Source organism: Hyperolius riggenbachi, chromosome 1 (assembly GCF_040937935.1).
Source record: "Hyperolius riggenbachi isolate aHypRig1 chromosome 1, aHypRig1.pri, whole genome shotgun sequence".
NCBI classification, from domain to species: domain Eukaryota; kingdom Metazoa; phylum Chordata; class Amphibia; order Anura; family Hyperoliidae; genus Hyperolius; species Hyperolius riggenbachi.
Window position 1 is genome coordinate 256,273,541 of NC_090646.1, and position 18,742 is coordinate 256,292,282.

At 45.6% G+C, this 18,742-nt stretch overlaps 1 protein-coding gene across 4 annotated transcripts in view; it reads right to left on the reverse strand.

The window, feature by feature from the left end:
• LOC137547666 (broad substrate specificity ATP-binding cassette transporter ABCG2-like) overlaps positions 1 to 18,742 on the reverse strand; it is a 228,864-nt gene that overhangs the window by 1,454 nt on the left and 208,668 nt on the right. The gene's annotated exons all lie outside the window — the stretch shown is intronic.

The following is an 18,742-nucleotide window of genomic DNA, read 5'->3' on the forward strand; positions in this document are numbered from 1 at the left end:
ATCCAATTAATTTTCATAGCCTTTTTTGCTGTAACTTACAAAATGTCAAGCAAGGGTCTAGTGTACATTTTGAGTTTAATAAAAGCTTGAAACAAAATCTAAACTAAATTTCCCAATCCCCCCCCCCCCCCCCCCAAATCTCTAATCATTTATACTTTCAAGCTGCAGCTGCTCAACCTGCACTAACACGAATGTAAAGATGGCCATACATCTAGAGATGATGGGAAGATGCGACCAAGAGAAATCTCTCTCTAATTGAATCTGATTAGAGAGAGATCGGTCGGCTTCCCATACTCTGCAGGCTGATTCTTGATCCATTTCAACATGAAATCTCTAGGGGATCGGCTGCATCTGTTGCCTCGTTGCTCCCCCCAGCATATAATATGTACCCCTGTGTGTGCATTTATACATTACCTTTCAGCGTAGTACCCATCTGTTTTCAGAATCCCCTGCAGATTATTGTAGGTAAGTAGCCAGGTACATGTGGACCCCAGTATAGGCTAGCTAGGTAAAGGTGTCCCCAAGTATAGGCTAGGTATGTACAGGCGTCGCTCCGTACAGGCTAGGTAGGTACAGGTGTTGCTCCGTACAGGCTAGGTAGGTACAGGTGTCGCTCCTTATAGGCTAGGTAGGTACAGGCGTCGCTCCGTACAGGCTAGGTAGGTACAGGTGCCGCTCCGTATAGGCTAGGTAGGTACAGGTGTTCCCCAGTATAGGCTAGGTAGGTAAAGGCGTTACTACGTATAGGCTAGGTAGGTACAGGCATCACTCCGTATAGGCTAGGTAGGTACGGGCGTCGCTCTGTACAGGGTAGGTAGGTACGGGTGTCGCTCAGTATAGGCTAGGTAGGTACGGGTGTCACCCATTATAGGCTAGGTAAGAACAGGTGTGCCCCATTAGAGGCTAGGTAGGTAACAGGTGTCCCCATTAGAAGCTAGGTAGGTACAGGTGCCCCCATTATAAGCTAGGTAGGTAACAGGTGTCCCCCATTATAGGCTAGGTATGTAATCAGTGTCCCTCAGAGGCTAGGTAGGTCAGGTGTCCCCCATTATAGGTCTAGGTAGGTCAGGTGTCCCCCATTAGAGGCTAGGTAGGGATAGGTGTCCCCTATTATAGGCCTAGGTAGGCATAGGAGTCCCCCAGTATATATTAGATTGGTGTGCGGGTTTCAAGGCTATGTATGCATCAGTAAGGCCGCTAATGTTAGTGTCCCCCACCCCCAATCTCCCACAGTCCAGCCGCATTACATACCAAGCCTTGTTCCAGCGATGGCTGCAGCCTCCCCGCAGTCCGCACAGCTCCGGAATTCTTCGCTATTGGAGGATCGGGACTGACGTCATGACGTATGACGTCGCCAACGTCATGACGTCAGAAGCGATCCTCCCCATAGCGGAGAATATCGGAGCTGTGCGGACTGCGGGGAGGCTGCAGCCATCGCTGGAACAAGGCTTGGTATGTAATGTGGCTGGACTGTGGCTGTGGCTCAGGAGATTATAATGAAGTGAGTGTGAGTGTGTGTTTTTAAACAAATTACATGTTACAGGGCACTGCTGAATTATCAAAAGCGTGTATATAATCAGTTACTATGACCTTAAATAATCCTTTCATTCAGTTCCCATAACCTAAACATTTAAAAGTAAAAAAATTAAATAAAGGAAAATGTATGAAAAATATCTGTGATAAAGTAGCAGTATTGTTATGATTACCTGCTATGCTAGGTACAGAATTAATTTCAAGGAGATGAGAAGCAGGGATGGAATTACCATAAGGCACTGTAGGCACGTGTCAACAGGCACTTGATGATGGAAAGGTGGCTTACTCCCCAAGTGCTTCCCTCCTGCCTTACCTATGCAGAGTCCTGATGAGAGTGTAAATAAGAGGTTACTCACTCTGCTCTCAGCATTCCACTTAAGAGATCTCCCTTCAGTCAGGGGCACCTCTAGCTACCTAATACTTGTGGGCACCTCTAGCTACTTAATATTGAGGGTACTTCTGGCTACCTAACACTAAGGGCCCTTTTCCACTAGCAATCGCTAGCGTTCATGCTGAACGCTAGCGATTGCTGAATCGAAAAAGCTAAACATTAACCGGCGATTTCCCGACGTTTGCGGCCGCGATTTTGCTATGCTATGCACTGCATAGCAAAATCGCGGCAAAAGTCGCTCCGCGGCGCGATCGCGATCAAGTAAAAATCGAATCGCGGTAGTGGAAATTACCTACCGCGATTCCTATGTTAAAAAGCAAACCGTAGCGATTTTAAAATCACTAGCGGTTTGCGGTTTTGCGATTAAGCAGTCGCAAACGCCCTAGTGGAAAAGGGCCCTAAGGGGCACCTGTAGTTACCAATGACGGGTAAGGGAGAAGTGACAGCTGGGAAAGCCAGCACACTTGCAGTGCCGTTTTGGTGGGGTTTTAGGTTAATGGAGGAGGAAGTCTAATGCTAGGTACAGAACATACAATTTTGTGTTCGATAGATGGTTCGATAGATAATTTCCGACATGTCCGGTCGTTTTTCCTGATAGATTTCTCATAGAAGTGAGGTACAGACTAACCAGCAAGCTCATAGTGAACCAGAACTCATTGGAGTGTGTGAGGGGCTACAATGGTCCTAAAAGCCTCCTTACTAAAATGCTAAGGAACACAAAAGTTTTATTTCTTAAAACAGAAAGAATTTGTGATAATTCAGGTTAGAATGAGCTTGAGATGTCTCCCAGTGCATCACTGCTGAATATATGCAAATTAACCATTGTACCCTTACAAACTAAACACACCTCCAGAACCGCTGGAATGCAATGATGTGTCAGCTTGTTAATTTGTACAGAGCCATAATAATACAACATGCATACAGACTGTTTCGGATTGTTTGATCCTCATCAGTGCATGGCATGGAATAATTTGGCTCTATGGAGTAGGGCTTGTAACACCGAGAGGTAGAGACTAACCAGCAAGCTCATGGTGAACCAGAACTCATTGGAGTGTGTGAGGGGCTACAATGGTCCATAAAGCCCCCTTACTAAAATGCTAAGAAAAACAAAAAAGTTTGCTTTCTTAAAACAGAAAGAATTTGCGATAATTGCACTGGGAGACATCTCAAGCTCACTCCAACCTGAATTATTGCAAATACTTTCTGTTTTAAGAAAGCAAACTTTTGTTTTTCTTAGCAATTTAGTAAGGGGGCTTTTAGGACCATTGTAGCCCCTCACACACTCCAATGAGTTCTGGTTCACCATGAGCTTGCTGGTTAGTCTCTACCTCTCGGTGTTACAAGCCCTACCCCATAGATCCAAATTAATCCATGCCATGCACTGATGAGGATCAAACAATCCGAAACAGTCTGTATGCATGTTGAATTATTATGGCTCTGTACAAATTAACAAGCTGACACATCATTGCATTCCAGCGATTCTGGAGGTGTGTTTAGCTTCTAAGGGTAACAATGGTTAATTTGCATATATTCAGCATTGATGCACTGGGAGACATCTCAAGCTCACTCCAACCGGAATTATTGCAACTTCTTTCTGTTTTAAGAAAGCAAAACTTTTGTTTTTCATAGAAGTGAATGGAAATAGATAAGAAAAGATAACAGAATTGAATCGGAAAATCGAATCGGAAATCTATCAGATGGAAAATTGACCGGAAAAAAACGCATCAAGTGTACCCAGCATAAAGATTAAATGAAGAAAAGCTGCGTGCACCTTCCGTCCTGTGGTGTTTACCAATTTATTGCAACCAAAGGTAACAGTTCATTCATCAGAATGTACTCACAACATCATTGGTGTGTGTTATGCAAGCCGCTGGTGAAGAGGTGGGAGGTGAGGGACTGAGGTGGGCCAAGCGACGGCCGTTTCGTGTCCTGCTGGACGTTTGGTCATGCTGCGTTGCACTGAATGGCCGCGGTACGGGCATCCGGGTTAAGACGGGAGGTATACCCAGCATAAGGGCTGGTTCAGACGGACGTTTGCAGAGCATTTGCTGCCAGCGTTCGGGGCTTGGCGTTAAACGCTCCCATTCAAGTGAATGGGAGCGTTTGTACCAAGCTTTTACGCGCGTTTGCACAAACGCGGCGTTCGGGTCCCGATTTTCACTGGCGTTCAAGGAGCCCCTGGAAGCTACATGTTGCTTCCAGGGGCGGTTAACCGCGACGGGTAATGTCCCTCTAGGGGAAGAAAAAACGCGACCGCATCCGAACGCAATGCGAACGCTGCTGAAAGCCTGAACGCATCACGAACGCAAAGCCAACGAACGCGACGCCTCCAAACGTCCGTCTGAACCAGCCCTAAAGCCTCATCTACATGGTTCAATTTTCAGTCACATCGGATTTAGACAGATCTATTAGATAATTGACTATTAGATAACAATTGGATTGCGTTAGATTTTGCAATAGATTTGGGGTACTTCTCAAAGCAAAATCTATCGCAAAATTGATCTGAAACAATTTGGACGTCTACACATTATGCAATTTTTTATTAGATTCATCTAATAGATCCGTCTATCTGATGGAAAAAATTGTACAGTGTAGATGAGGCTTAAAGGGTACCAGAGACAAAGCAACTTGTGTATTTTACCATATATATCAGTAAGAACATTAGAGAAAACACTTACCATGCTCTCTGTTTCATCATCACTGCTAAAAGTGTCTGTTATCAGCTGTGATAAGAATCCCGGACTGAGCATTCAGTCTGGCTTTGCAGGGAATAATTATAGCTGAGTCATTATAGCAGAGCCACAAGGGGGCAGGCTTGGGCTTGAAAAGACACCAGAGAAGACAGACTCAGCTATAATCTTTCCGTAGCAAAGCTAGACTGAGTGCTCAGTCGGGGATCCTTATCAGAGGTGATAACAGTCAAATTAAACAGAGAACAATGAAACAAAGAGCAGATTAGGTGTTTACTGTCATGTTCCCACTGATTTATAAGGTAAAATACAAGAGAGTGCTTCATCTCTGGTTCTCTTTAAAGCGGTATTGTCACCATAAAAATCAAATTTCAACAGCAACTGGTCTGAGTGTTTAGTGAAATAGAGATCCTTATCCTGTATTCAAAATTAAAAAAAAAATGTCTGCAGTTATGATTTTTGGTATTGCAGCATAATGCTGCACTGGACCGTTATATCGCCGTCGCCTAGCACGCTGTGGGCTCTCCTGTCTATAATTTATTCACTACTTTCGCCTCCTTATATCCCGCCCACCCCTCCTCTGCATCCCCACCCACATCTCTCCTCTTCCCTGGTTGGCTGACACCTCATGTGACGTCTAAACTAGACACCACAGGTGTCAGTCACAGCCACCGTGGGAAGAGGAACTTGCAGAAGCTGCTGTCACCGGAGGAAGCTTCCGAAGTTGAAGACATCAGAGCTGCTGCTGCCTGGAGGAGGAAGCCGACTGGAGAGGACACCGCGCCGCCCGGAACTGCACATCACCGCCGCTGCCTGGAGGAGGGACCCGGCTGGAGAGGACACCGCGCCGCCCGGAGCCGCACATCACCGCCGCTGCCTGGAGGAGGGACCCGGCTGGAGAGGCCACCGCGCCGCCCGGAGCCGCACATCACCGCCGCTGCCACGGCTGAGGGAACCCACCGAGGAGGACATTCACCAAAGAGGACACCCATCAAGGAGGACACCCGTGCCGCATCCACGCGCCATATCGCCGCGAGAAGAGGACCACCACCGCCACCTCAGGAGACAGTTTCCCCGCTCCCGTCAGGAGAGGTAACTTCACTTGGAGCCCCCCAATGTCCCCCTGCCTACACTGCCAATGGCTACACTTACTCTTCTGCACTTCATACCCCCTGACTACATATACTGGGCACATATACCCCTGGCTATATATACTGGGCACATATACCCCTGACTACATATACTGGACACCTATACCTCTGGCTACATATACTGGGGACTACTAAACCCCTAAATACATATACTGGGCACATATACCCCCTGACTACATATACTGGGCACATATACCCCTGACTACATATATACTGGGCACATATACCCCTGGCTATATATACTGGGGCAAATATACCCCGGCTATACATACTGGGGCACATATACCCCTGCCTACATATATACTGGGCACATATACCCTCTGACTACATATACTGGTCACATATACCACCTGACTACATATAATGGGCACATATACCCCTGGTTTTATATACTGGGCACATATACCTCTGGCTACATATACTGGGACATATACCCCTGGCTACATATACTGGGACATATACCCCTGGCTAGATATACTGGGGCACATATACCCCTGACTACACATATACTGGGCACATATACCCCTGGCTATATATAATGGGCACATATACCCCCTGAATACATATAATGGGCACATATACCCCCGGACTACATATAATGGGCACATATACCCCCTGACTACATATAATGGGCACATATACCCCCTGACTACATATAATGGGCACATATTCCCCCTGACTACATATAATGGGCACATATTCCCCCTGACTACATATAATGGGCACATATTCCCCCTGACTACATATACTGGTCACATATACCCCCTGACTACATATACTGGTCACATATACCACCTGACTACATATACTGGTCACATATACCACCTGACTACATATAATGGGCACATATACCCCTGGTTTTATATACTGGGCACATATACCTCTGGCTACATATACTGGGACATATACCCCTGGCTACATATACTGGGACATATACCCCTGGCTAGATATACTGGGGCACATATACCCCTGACTACACATATACTGGGCACATATACCCCTGGCTATATATAATGGGCACATATACCCCCTGAATACATATAATGGGCACATATACCCCCGGACTACATATAATGGGCACATATACCCCCTGACTACATATAATGGGCACATATACCCCCTGACTACATATAATGGGCACATATTCCCCCTGACTACATATAATGGGCACATATTCCCCCTGACTACATATAATGGGCACATATTCCCCCTGACTACATATACTGGTCACATATACCCCCTGACTACATATACTGGTCACATATACCACCTGACTACATATACTGGTCACATATACCACCTGACTACATATAATGGGCACAAACTCCCCAGACTACATATACTGGGCACATACACCCCTTGACTACATATACTGGGCACATATACCCCCTGACTACATATACTGGGCACATATACCCCCTGACTACATATACTGGGCACATATACCCCTGGCTATATATACTGGGCACATATACCCCTGACTACATATACTGGGCACAAATACCCCTGGCTATATATACTGGGCACATATACCCCCTGACTACATATACTGGGCACAGATACCCCCTCACTATATATATATACCGGGGCACATATACCCCTTGACTACATATACTGGGCACATATACCCCTGGCTATATAGTGGTGTGAAAAACTATTTGCCCCCTTCCTGATTTCTTATTCTTTTGCATATTTGTTACACTTAAATGTTTCTGCTCATCAAAAACCGTTAACTATTAGTCAAAGATAACATAATTGAACACAAAATGCAATTTTAAATGATGGTTTTTATTATTTAGTGAGAAAAAAAAAACTCAAAACCTACAGAGCTGTGTGAAAAAGAAATTACACCCTGAACCTAATAACTGGTTGGGCCACCCTTAGCAGCAATAACTGCAATCAAGCGTTTGCGATAACTTGCAACGAGTCTTTTACAGCGCTCTGGAGGAATTTTGGCCCACTCATCTTTGCAGAATTGTTGTAATTCAGCTTTATTTGAGGGTTTTCTAGCATGAACCGCCTTTTTAAGGTCATGCCACAACATCTCAATAGGATTCAGGTCAGGACTTTGACTATGCCACTCCAAAGTCTTCATTTTGTTTTTCTTCAGCCATTCAGAGGTGGATTTACTGGTGTGTTTTGGGTCATTGTCCTGCTGCAGCACCCAAGATCGCTTCAGCTTGAGTTGACGAACAGATGGCCGGACATTCTCCTTCAGGATTTTTTGGTAGACAGTAGAATTCATGGTTTCATCTATCACAGCAAGCCTTCCAGCTCCTGAAGCAGCAAAACAACCCCAAACCATCACACTACCACCACCATATTTTACTGTTGGTATGATGTTCTTTTGCTGAAATGCTGTGTTACTTCTACGCCAGATGTAACGGGACACACACCTTCCAAAAAGTTCAACTTTTGTCTCGCCGGTCCATAAGGTATTTTCCCAAAAGTCTTGTCTCACTTTTGCTAAAAAACATCTCAATGATTGCCGAGCCTTAATGTTCTTTTTGCTTAAAAGTGGTTTGCGCCTTGGATATCTGCCATGCAGGCTGTTTTTGCCAAGTCTCTTTCTTATGGTGGAGTCGTGAACACTGACCTTACTTGAGGCAAGTGAGGCCTGCAGTTCTTTAGATGTTGTCCTGGGGTCTTTTGTGGCCTCTCGGATGAGTTTTCTCTGCGCTCTTGGGGTAATATTGGTCGGCCGGCCACTCCTGGGAAGGTTCATCACTGTTCCATGTTTTTGCCATTTGTGGATAATGGCTCTCACTGTGGTTCGCTGGAGTCCCAAAGCTTTAGAAATGGCTTTATAACCTTTACCAGACTGATAGATTTCAATTACAGTACTTTTGTTCTCATTTGTTCCTGAATTTCTTTGGATCTTGGCATGATGTCTAGCTTTTGAGGTGCTTTTGGTCTACTTCTTTGTGTCAGATAGCTCCTATTTAAGTGATTTCTTGATTGAAACAGGTGTGGCAGTAATCAGGCCTGGGGGTGACTACAGAAATTGAACTCAGGTGTGATAAACCACAGTTAATTTTTTTTAACAAGGGGGGCAATCACTTTTTCACACAGGGCCATGTAGATTTGGAGTTTTTATTTCTCACTAAATAATAAAAACCATCATTTAAAACTGCATTTTGTGTTCAATTATGTTATCTTTGACTAATAGTTAACGGTTTTTGATGAGCAGAAACATTTAAGTGTGACAAACATGCAAAAGAATAAGAAATCAGGAAGGGGGCAAATAGTTTTTCACACCACTGTATATACCGGGCACATATACTGGGCACATATACCCCCTGACTACATAGAATTGGCACATATACCCCTGGCTACATATACTTGGCACATATACCCCTGGCTATATATACTGGGGCACATATACCCCTGTCTACATATATACTGGGCACATATGCCCCCTGACTACATATACTTGGCACATATACCCCTGGCTATATATACTGGGCACATATACCCCTGGCTATATATACTGGGCACATATACCCCTGGCTATATATACTGGGCACATATACCCCTGGCTATATATACTGGGCACATATACCCCTGGCTACATATACTGGGCACATATACCCCCTGACTACATATACTTGGCGCATATACCCCCTGACTACATATACTGGGGCACATATACCCCTGTCTACATATATACTGGGCACATATACCCCCTGACTACATATACTGGGCACATATACCACCTGACTACATATAATGGGCACATATACCTCTGGCTATATATACTGGGGCACATATACCCCTGGCTACATATACTGGGCACATATACCCCCTGACTCCATATACTGGGCACATATACCCCCTGACTCCATATACTGGGCACATATACCTCTGGCTATATATACTGGAGCACATATACCCCCTGCCTACATATATACTGGGCATATATACACCCTGACTACATATACTGGGCACATATACCCCCGACTATATATACTGGAGACTACTAAACCCCTAAATCCATATACTGGGCACATATACCCCTGGCTATATATACTGGGCACATATACCCCTGGCTATATATACTGGGCACATATACCCCTGGCTATATATACACTGGGCACATATACCTCTGGCTATATATACTGGAGCACATATACCCCCTGCCTACATATATACTGGGCATATATACACCCTGACTACATATACTGGGCACATATACCCCCGACTATATATACTGGAGACTACTAAACCCCTAAATCCATATACTGGGCACATATACCCCTGGCTATATATACTGGGCACATATACCCCTGGCTATATATACTGGGCACATATACCCCTGGCTATATATACTGGGCACATATACCCCTGGCTACATATACTGGGCACATATACCCCCTGACTATATATACTGGAGACTACTAAACCCCTAAATCCATATACTGGGCACATATACCCCTGGCTATATATACTGGGCACATATACCCCTGGCTATATATACTGGGCACATATACCCCTGGCTACATATACTGGGCACATATACCCCCTGACTACATATACTTGGCACATATACCCCTGGCTATATATACTGGGGCACATATACCCGTCTTCATATATACTGGGCACATATACCCCCTGACTACATATACTGGGCACATATACCACCTGACTACATATAATGGGCACATATACCTCTGGCTATATATACTGGGGCACATATACCCCTGGCTACATATACTGGGCACATATACCCCCTGACTCCATATACTGGGCACATATACCTCTGGCTATATATACCGGGGCACATATACCCCTGCCTACATATATACTGGGCATATATACCCCCTGACTACATATACTGGGCACATATACCCCCTGACTATATATACTGGGGCACATATACCCCTGGCTATATATACTGGGCACATATACCCTCTGGCTATATATACTGGGCACATATACCCCTGACTACATATACTGGACACCTATACCTCTGGCTACATATACTGGGGACTACTAAACCCATAAATACATATACTGGGCACATATACCCCCTGACTACATATACTTGGCACATATACCTCTGGCTATATATACTGCCTACACTCATACTGGGGGCTATACTTATAATGGGGGGACCTACTGGCTATACCTATACTGGGGGAATCTACTGGCTGTACCTATACTGGTGGAACCTACCTGGCTATACCTATACTGGGGGAACCTACCTCCCATCTCCTCTGCCTAACACTCACCTTCCATCTCCTCTGCCTATAACTGTCAGTAAGGTCTAACACTGATCCTGTCTCTTGTAAAATAAAAAAAATGGTGGAGGAGAGCTATGTATGTATTTTAGAGTATGGAGGGGGAAAAAGTTGAATGTCGGCAGCAGTGGATATTAGCACCGGTCACATTGGAGGGGTCACAGAGCAAGACCGGCATCGGAAGGGGACGGTGTGGCGGCACAGAGGAACTAAGTGCACAGGTGCTGACACTGAGATGCCTGGGCACTGAAGAAAACACGGACACCGGTGTACGCAGCCACCTTAGGATTGGATTAGGTTGGATGAGGATAAAAAGTGACTTCTTGCTTCATGGTAGATTTTGTGGATACAAACTCTTGCGCAAAATCCTCATGTTGTAGTTGAATGTCTCCTTGTTCCCATGAAAATGTAAATGTTTTGTAATTATTATTTTTTTTTTTACTTTGTACTTAATGTAAAAACTTTTGTGCTGAAATATTTTTTAATAAATTTTATTTCTTACACAACCTGTAAAAACAGGAAAACTATGTCGTCAATGAACAATAATTAGTAAAATTTGTAAAATTGGACACTGACTTTGAAAGCATATACCTTTGTTTTCATGCAACAACTGTTCAATGCTTATTATACAGCAAATGTAGGTGATGATGTGCAGCCAGAGGTAGGGTTGGGTATCCCTGGCTACCTATGCTGCGGCCATCTAATACTTGCGACCTATGCTGCAGCCTCCTACTACTGGCTACACCTATTCCTGGCTACCTATGCTGCAGCCACCTAATACTGGCTACCTATGCTGCGGCCTACTACTGGCTACACCTATCCCTGTCTACCTATGCTGCGGCCACCTATTACTAGCTACACCTATTCCTGGCTACCTATGCTGCGGCCACCTACTACTGGCTACACCTATCTCTGTCTACCTATGCTGCGGCCACCTATTACTAGCTACACCTATCCCTGGCTACCTATGTCGCGGCCACCTACTACTGGCTACACCTATCCCTGGCTACCTATGCTGCGGCCTCCTACTGGCTACACCAGGGGTGCCCAATAGGTTGATCGCGATCTACCGGTAGATCGCGACCGCCTATTTGGTAGATCGTGTCATGTAACATTTTGCGGCTGTCAGAATCTACCTACACTATACCTGGCTAACTATACTGAAGGCACTATACCTGGCTAACTATACTGAAGGCCCCTATACCTATTTACCTATACCGAAGACACGTATATCTGCTACCTAAATGTTGGTACATCTGCAAATTTTAAAGTAGCTCGCGAGCTGAAAAAGTGTGGGCACCCCTGGGCTACACCTATCCCTGTCTACCTATGCTGCGACCACCTATTACTAGATACACCTATCCCTGTCTACCTATGCTGTGGCCACCTAATACTGGCTACACCTATCCCTGGCTATACCTAGCGCATGCTGTGCTATGGAGAGGGGAGGGGGAAACAGCAGTGCTTGCTGTGCTATGGAGAGGGGAGGGAGAAGCAGGAGTGCGTGCTGTGCTATGGAGAGGGGAGGGAGAAGCAGGAGCGCTTGCTGTGCTATGGAGAGGGGAGGGAGAAGCAGCAGGGCGTGCTGTGCTATGGAGAGGGGAGGGAGAAGCAGCAGGGCGTGCTGTGCTATGGAGAGGGGAGGGAGAAGCAGCAGGGCGTGCTGTGCTATAGAGAGGGGAGGGAGAAGCAGGAGCGCGTGCTGTGCTATGGAGAGGGGAGGGAGAAGCAGGAGCGTGTGCTGTGCTATGGAGAGGGGAGGGAGAAGCAGGAGCGTGTGCTGTGCTATGGAGAGGGGAAGGAGAAGCAGGAATGCGTGCTGTGCTATGGAGAGGGGAGGGAGAAGCAGCAGTGGGTGCTGTGCTATGGAGAGGGGAGGGAGAAGCAGCAGGGCATGCTGTGCTATGGAGAGGGGAGGGAGAAGCAGCGGGCATGCTGTGCTATGGAGAGGGGAGGGAGAAGCAGCAGTGCATGCTGTGCTATGGAGAAGGGAGGGAGAAGCAGCAGTGCATGCTGTGCTATGGAGAGGGGAGGGAGAAACAGCAGGGCGTGCTGTGCTATGGAGAGGGGAGGGAGAAGCAGGAGTGTGTGCTGTGCTATGCAGAGGGGAGGGAGAAGCAACAGTGGGTGCTGTGCTATGGAGAGGGGAGGGAGAAGCAGGAGCGCGTGCTGTGCTATGGAGAGGGGAGGGAGAAGCAGCAGGGCGTGCTGTGCTATGGAGAGGGGAGGGGGAAACAGCAGGGCGTGCTGTGCTATGGAGAGGGGAGGGAGAAGAAGGAGTGTGTGCTGTGCTATGGAGAGGGGAGGGAGAAGCAGCAGCGCGTGCTGTGCTATGGAGAGGGGAGGGAGAAGCAGCAGTGCATGCTGTGCTATGGAGAGGGGAGGGAGAAGCAGCAGGGCGTGCCGTGCTATGGAGAGGGGAGGGAGAAGCAGGAGTGTGTGCTGTGCTATGCAGAGGGGAGGGAGAAGCAGGAGCGCGTGCTGTGCTATGCAGAGGGGAGGGAGAAGCACTGACACACTCACTCATTCGCTCTCACTCACACACACTCTCTCACACTCACTCACTGTTACTCTCTCTCACACTCTCACTCCCTCTCACACCCTCTTAGGCTGCTTTTACAGTAAGACGTTACAGGCGCACGTTAGTGCGGGCTGTAACGCAGCCTAACTCACAGCAATGAAAACTAAATGGGATGTTCACAGTGCCCACGTTGCGTTACATTGTAACGCAGCACGTTTAAAGAAAGTGCTGCATGCTATAAGTTATACGCGGCTAAGCCGCGTTAGACTGTTTGCACATGCGCAGTAATGTTGGAGGAGAAGGTCTCCCCTTTGATGGGTTAATCACGAAAACAATGTACAATACCACTGAGCTTGTACCATGTGTGGCATGAACAAAGATTCAATAAGATTTCTTAGTTCTGTTCTCAAAACGCCATCAAGATTACCATTCTTTCATTAGCATTGTTTCCAGGAGTAGAGAGCACACACACTTCCTGAAGGGACAGCTGAAATCCGATCTCTGAAGTGTGCTCTGAAATCACCCTGCTTTTGTGATGTAAACACAGCTGTACTGAGTCGCACAATGATGACATAAGACAGTGCACTTCCTAGTATACACGTCAGTGAGAGTGTCTGAAGACTCTGGGAGGAGGGCAGGTAATGAATATACAATGAGCAAGAGAAGGGAGGGGGAAAACAAGAGTCAGGGAGGATATGATGTCAGCTTTAGCTTGGCAAAATGGCCACTGCCTGGAATAGGATTTTCTGCTTTTCCTTTATAAAATTCTCAGGAATCATAACGTGGACAGTGCAATACATCTGATATATAAGTTGAACTAGTATTTATCTACTTAAATATGTGTTTTTTATTTTTAGATTAGCATGGGTGACGCTTCCTCTTTAAGGTGCCAGGAAATCTGTGAATATAGGCTCCTGTGAGCCTAAATCCAGGCCTGATAAGAAGTCATCCTTTTTAATGACCAATCCTAAATCACAAAAGCTTTATTTACCGTACTTGTTACATTTTTTGGCTTCTGCTACTAAGCAAGTATGTGAAACTGAGAATAATCCAGTATTTGAAAACAATATCGAACAAATCTCACACAAAAAAAGCTGAAGCACTTAAGGAATATTTCCTCACAGCAAAGCATTGTCTATAAGTTATCAAGTGGCAATGATACACAAAAACCATCAAAGAAGATTATGAGATTTTGTTAAACGCTTTGACCTTTTCTGCCAATTCTACTGTACAAAGGTGGGTAAAATATTTTAAAATGACTGGTATCAGGCGGATCACTTAAGTGCAAGCTGTAAGGATGCATTAGCTCCTAATTCTCTAATCGCCGGGATAAGGAGGACTGCATTACTAAGAACCTGCCGAAAAGATCAAGGGGCACAGATTAGCAAGCCATTAAGCTAGCCCTGCTGGAAAACAAGGATCATATCAGAACTAATTTAAGTCAGATGAGGTGAAATGGCTTTAATGAACGGTGTACCATGCATAGAAAGCCTTGGAAATCCAGTGCTAATGAGGTGTCGGGGACATTAAAGAAAGAGGTACATACAATGCAAAATTGGGCAGGACAATTAACACCAAGTTCTGGGAACTAATTCTTGTCACAAGGTCCGGCAGGCAAAGCTCTTTTTAGGATGACAGAGATATCCATTCAACATTCAATTCCCAGATTCTATTTAATACGCAGACTGCTACGAAACAGAAAGCACACAAAGTGAACTTGTCACAAGAGTTCTACAGCAGCTGTAGAAGTACAAGCAACAATTACACTTAAAGTGAACCAGAGATGAAAATAAACTAATGATATAAACATTTGGATCTATCCTTCTACTCCTAAAAATGCTCTTTTAGATATCTCAAGGTTTAATTTTATGTATAAACATTTACAAAGCAGATTTAAGGAGCACAGCATAAGTGTCTGTATGCTTGCCACTGTATATACGCATGTCTATCTCACCATGTCATCTCTGGTACACTTTAAGCTGGCCTTATACTCTTCAATTAGCACTTCATTTTGATTATGAATGATATAATGCTTGACTATTTTATAACCGACTAAATACCGTTATTGGCTATCAATCTTCAGATCAATTATAGCCATAATTATCGATTGTAATAACTGCAAATCCATTTCAAGTTACAGTTGTAAAATTGTATAGTATATGGCTACCTTAATGCTGGGCATACACGAGTCGACCCGGCGCTGGATCGACTCCCGCTGCGTCCCTGCGGGCGGCCGGATCGGTTCCCGCTCGTCCCCACGGGCGTTCCTTATCTTCCGCTCGATTCCCCGCTATTGTCCGCCCGTGGGGATCGAGCGGGGTATCGATCCGGCGGGTCATCGGACCTGTCGAAAATGATCAATCGAGCCATCAGCGGCTCGATTGATAAGGGTACATCGGCCCGTGTATGCCCAGCATTAGACAATTCCAGCTTTTATCACATAGGTAAGAAGTATACATGAGTGAGAGAAAACTGTGCAATGACTTACAAGGGAAGGTGTGGAAACCGTAACCCTTCAACAGAGAAGCTGAAGAAGTGCGAGTCTAGATGGTCTACAAAAGCCTATTATAGTTCTAGAAAGAAAACAGGACCAGAGGAGTTCATGTGGGAAACATTTTAGTACACGGGGGAGGAGGGGGGGGGTGCAATTTAAATGCAGCTGAATTGTAGTACGGTAAAACCTTGGATTGAGAGTAACTTGGTTTTAGAGCAATTTGAAATACAATCAAAAAATGTTTGTGAAATTTTGACTTGATATACAAGCAACATCTTGATATAAAAGCAAAAATGTTTACACGTGTCACATCACCACAACTGAGTCGATGGTTATTCACGATTGCTGAACGAGTGCAATCATGGGGCAAGCGGCGAGCAAGTGCCGAGTGTGAACTAACCCTATCTGTACTTAAAATGAACCTAAACCAAAGAAAAGAAGAGTTTCACTTACGGCTTCTACCAGCCCCTGCAGCCGTCCTGTGCCAGCGCCAGTTGTCAACAATCGTCCGTTCTCCTGCCGCTGCTTAGTTTCATTTCTGCCACCTGATAGTCGGCAGGCCACTGCACTTGCATGGCCCTGGCCACGTGGGTCTTCATTCACGCTCCTGTCGGCGAGAACGTACTGCACAGGCGCAGTAAGAGAAGACCTCGTACTGTGCCTGCACAGGACACTCTCTCAGATGGGAGCGCGAATGAGGATGAGCGTGGCCAAGGACGTGCAGGTGCAGTGCGAAACTAAGCTGCTGCGGGGGAACGGAGGATCGTTGAGGTCCGGCGCAGGCACAGGACAGCTGCAGGGGGCTGGTAGAAGCCCCAGGTAAGAGAAACTCTCTTTTTTTGGTTTAGGTACACTTTAATCTGAGTGTCGGGACTCTACAAAGTCACATTTCCATGAAATACTCAAAAGTAGACAAAAGCAACTTTCATTGGATATGTTCCTTGTTAAAGCCACAAATGCACACACACAAAAAAGTTTGGGGAGAGCCACAAGATGGCAATGACTCTAGTATTAGTTACTTAACTTTGTATTAAACTTTTTTATATAACGGTTTTTGGATTGTGGAACGAATCATCTGAGTTTCCATAGCGCTTATGGGGAAATTTGCTTTGATATAAGAATGCTTTGGATTACAAGCATGCTTCCGGATCAAATTATGCTCACAAACCAAGGTTTCACTGTAGTTGTAATACCACATGTGTAAAGTGCTGACATGCAGTGGTGTTACAAGGCGGCCGTGCTCAGATGTGACTTCATGGGAAGCCACCTGTCTAGCGCTAGCAAGCACCTGGCTGGTGCAGGAGAGCAGCTGACTGGTGGTGAATTCATCACCTGTCATTTGCCCATGTGAAAGAGGCCTAAATCTTGCCTCAAGAAAAAGAGTTGCTGATAAACTGGTACATAGCTAGGTACTGCAGCATTCCGCAGCAATCTATGGCACACCTTCCAAACACACCCATTCTTCCCCCATGCTCACAGGATAGCTTGTTAGATTAAATCATTTTTGAGATTAATGGCAAACCATATTTCAGCTTGCATAAGCAAGTAAAACAAAGATGTAACATTCAATTATTGAATTCTGTACCAAGATAGTGACATGGGAGTGTCCCAAATTTGCCAGCGGTCAATGGATTAGTGCTGGTGTAGAAAATGAGTTAGGGTCCGTTTCCACTAGTGCCGCACGCGGCTGTGAGATGTGCGGTGGCACTTCATGGTCTGTGGGAACGCTGATGAATCCCATAAACCGTGTCATACATGGCTATGGGATTCGCAGCCTCCCGCACAGAAACTGATGGCAATGTCGGCCCAATCGCTAAGGTAAGCGATTCGGCCAGCGGCGCCACTGTTTCCTATGGCAGAGTTTCCCCGTGTGATTTGCCTGCGGGGAAACTGTGAATTCTGCCCGGTTTCCGCTCTAGCGGAAACGGGCCCTTATTTCTCTGTGCAGGTAAATGTAGCAAGGCTTTCTGTACTCCACAAAGAGTACAGATTCCAAGCTTGTAAAAAAATAAATACATAAAAGCAATTTGAGCTTCTAACAGTTTTGGAAACTCATGACTGGCTGCAAATCCAAAATGGAAAGATATAATTTAAAGCATTAAATTACAAAACATCTTGCGGAGCATGGATATACAGTAAGTCTGTAGCAATTATTTAGCAAATGTGAAGTTTCAGTTTAACACATTTGTTTGTAGGTATGCATTGAATACTATCATGTGAACATACTGGGCTTGATTTAATAAAAATAAAAAAAAAGCGGTTTCTCAGCACGACCAAGCAAAATTGGGGTATGTCTAGTTGCTCCAAGCAACTGATCGACTTTTACTTCAGTTCTTTTTGCACCTGTCTCAATACATTTGCCCCTTTCCTGAAACGATCAGCACTTGAAAAACTGCACTACCTTGTTAACTACCTAAAGACCACGTCACGCCAATGGGCATGACCACGGCGGCAGCCTCAGGACCGCCTTACACCGATTAGCGTCAGGTCCTGGGGCCGGCTACTGCAGATCGCACATCTCCGTGATCGCCGCTAGGAGACTGTTACACGTCTATTTACTGGGTACAGCGCTGCGATCTAAGGCAAAGCTGTACAGGGGACATCTGTGTCACTCGGCTGTCCCCTCCATAGTCTCAAAAGGATCCGCTGTGATAGTCTGAAGCCTATCACAGCCGATAGCACTGATTGGCTGGCGGGGGAAGGGAGGGAGAGGGACAAAAAA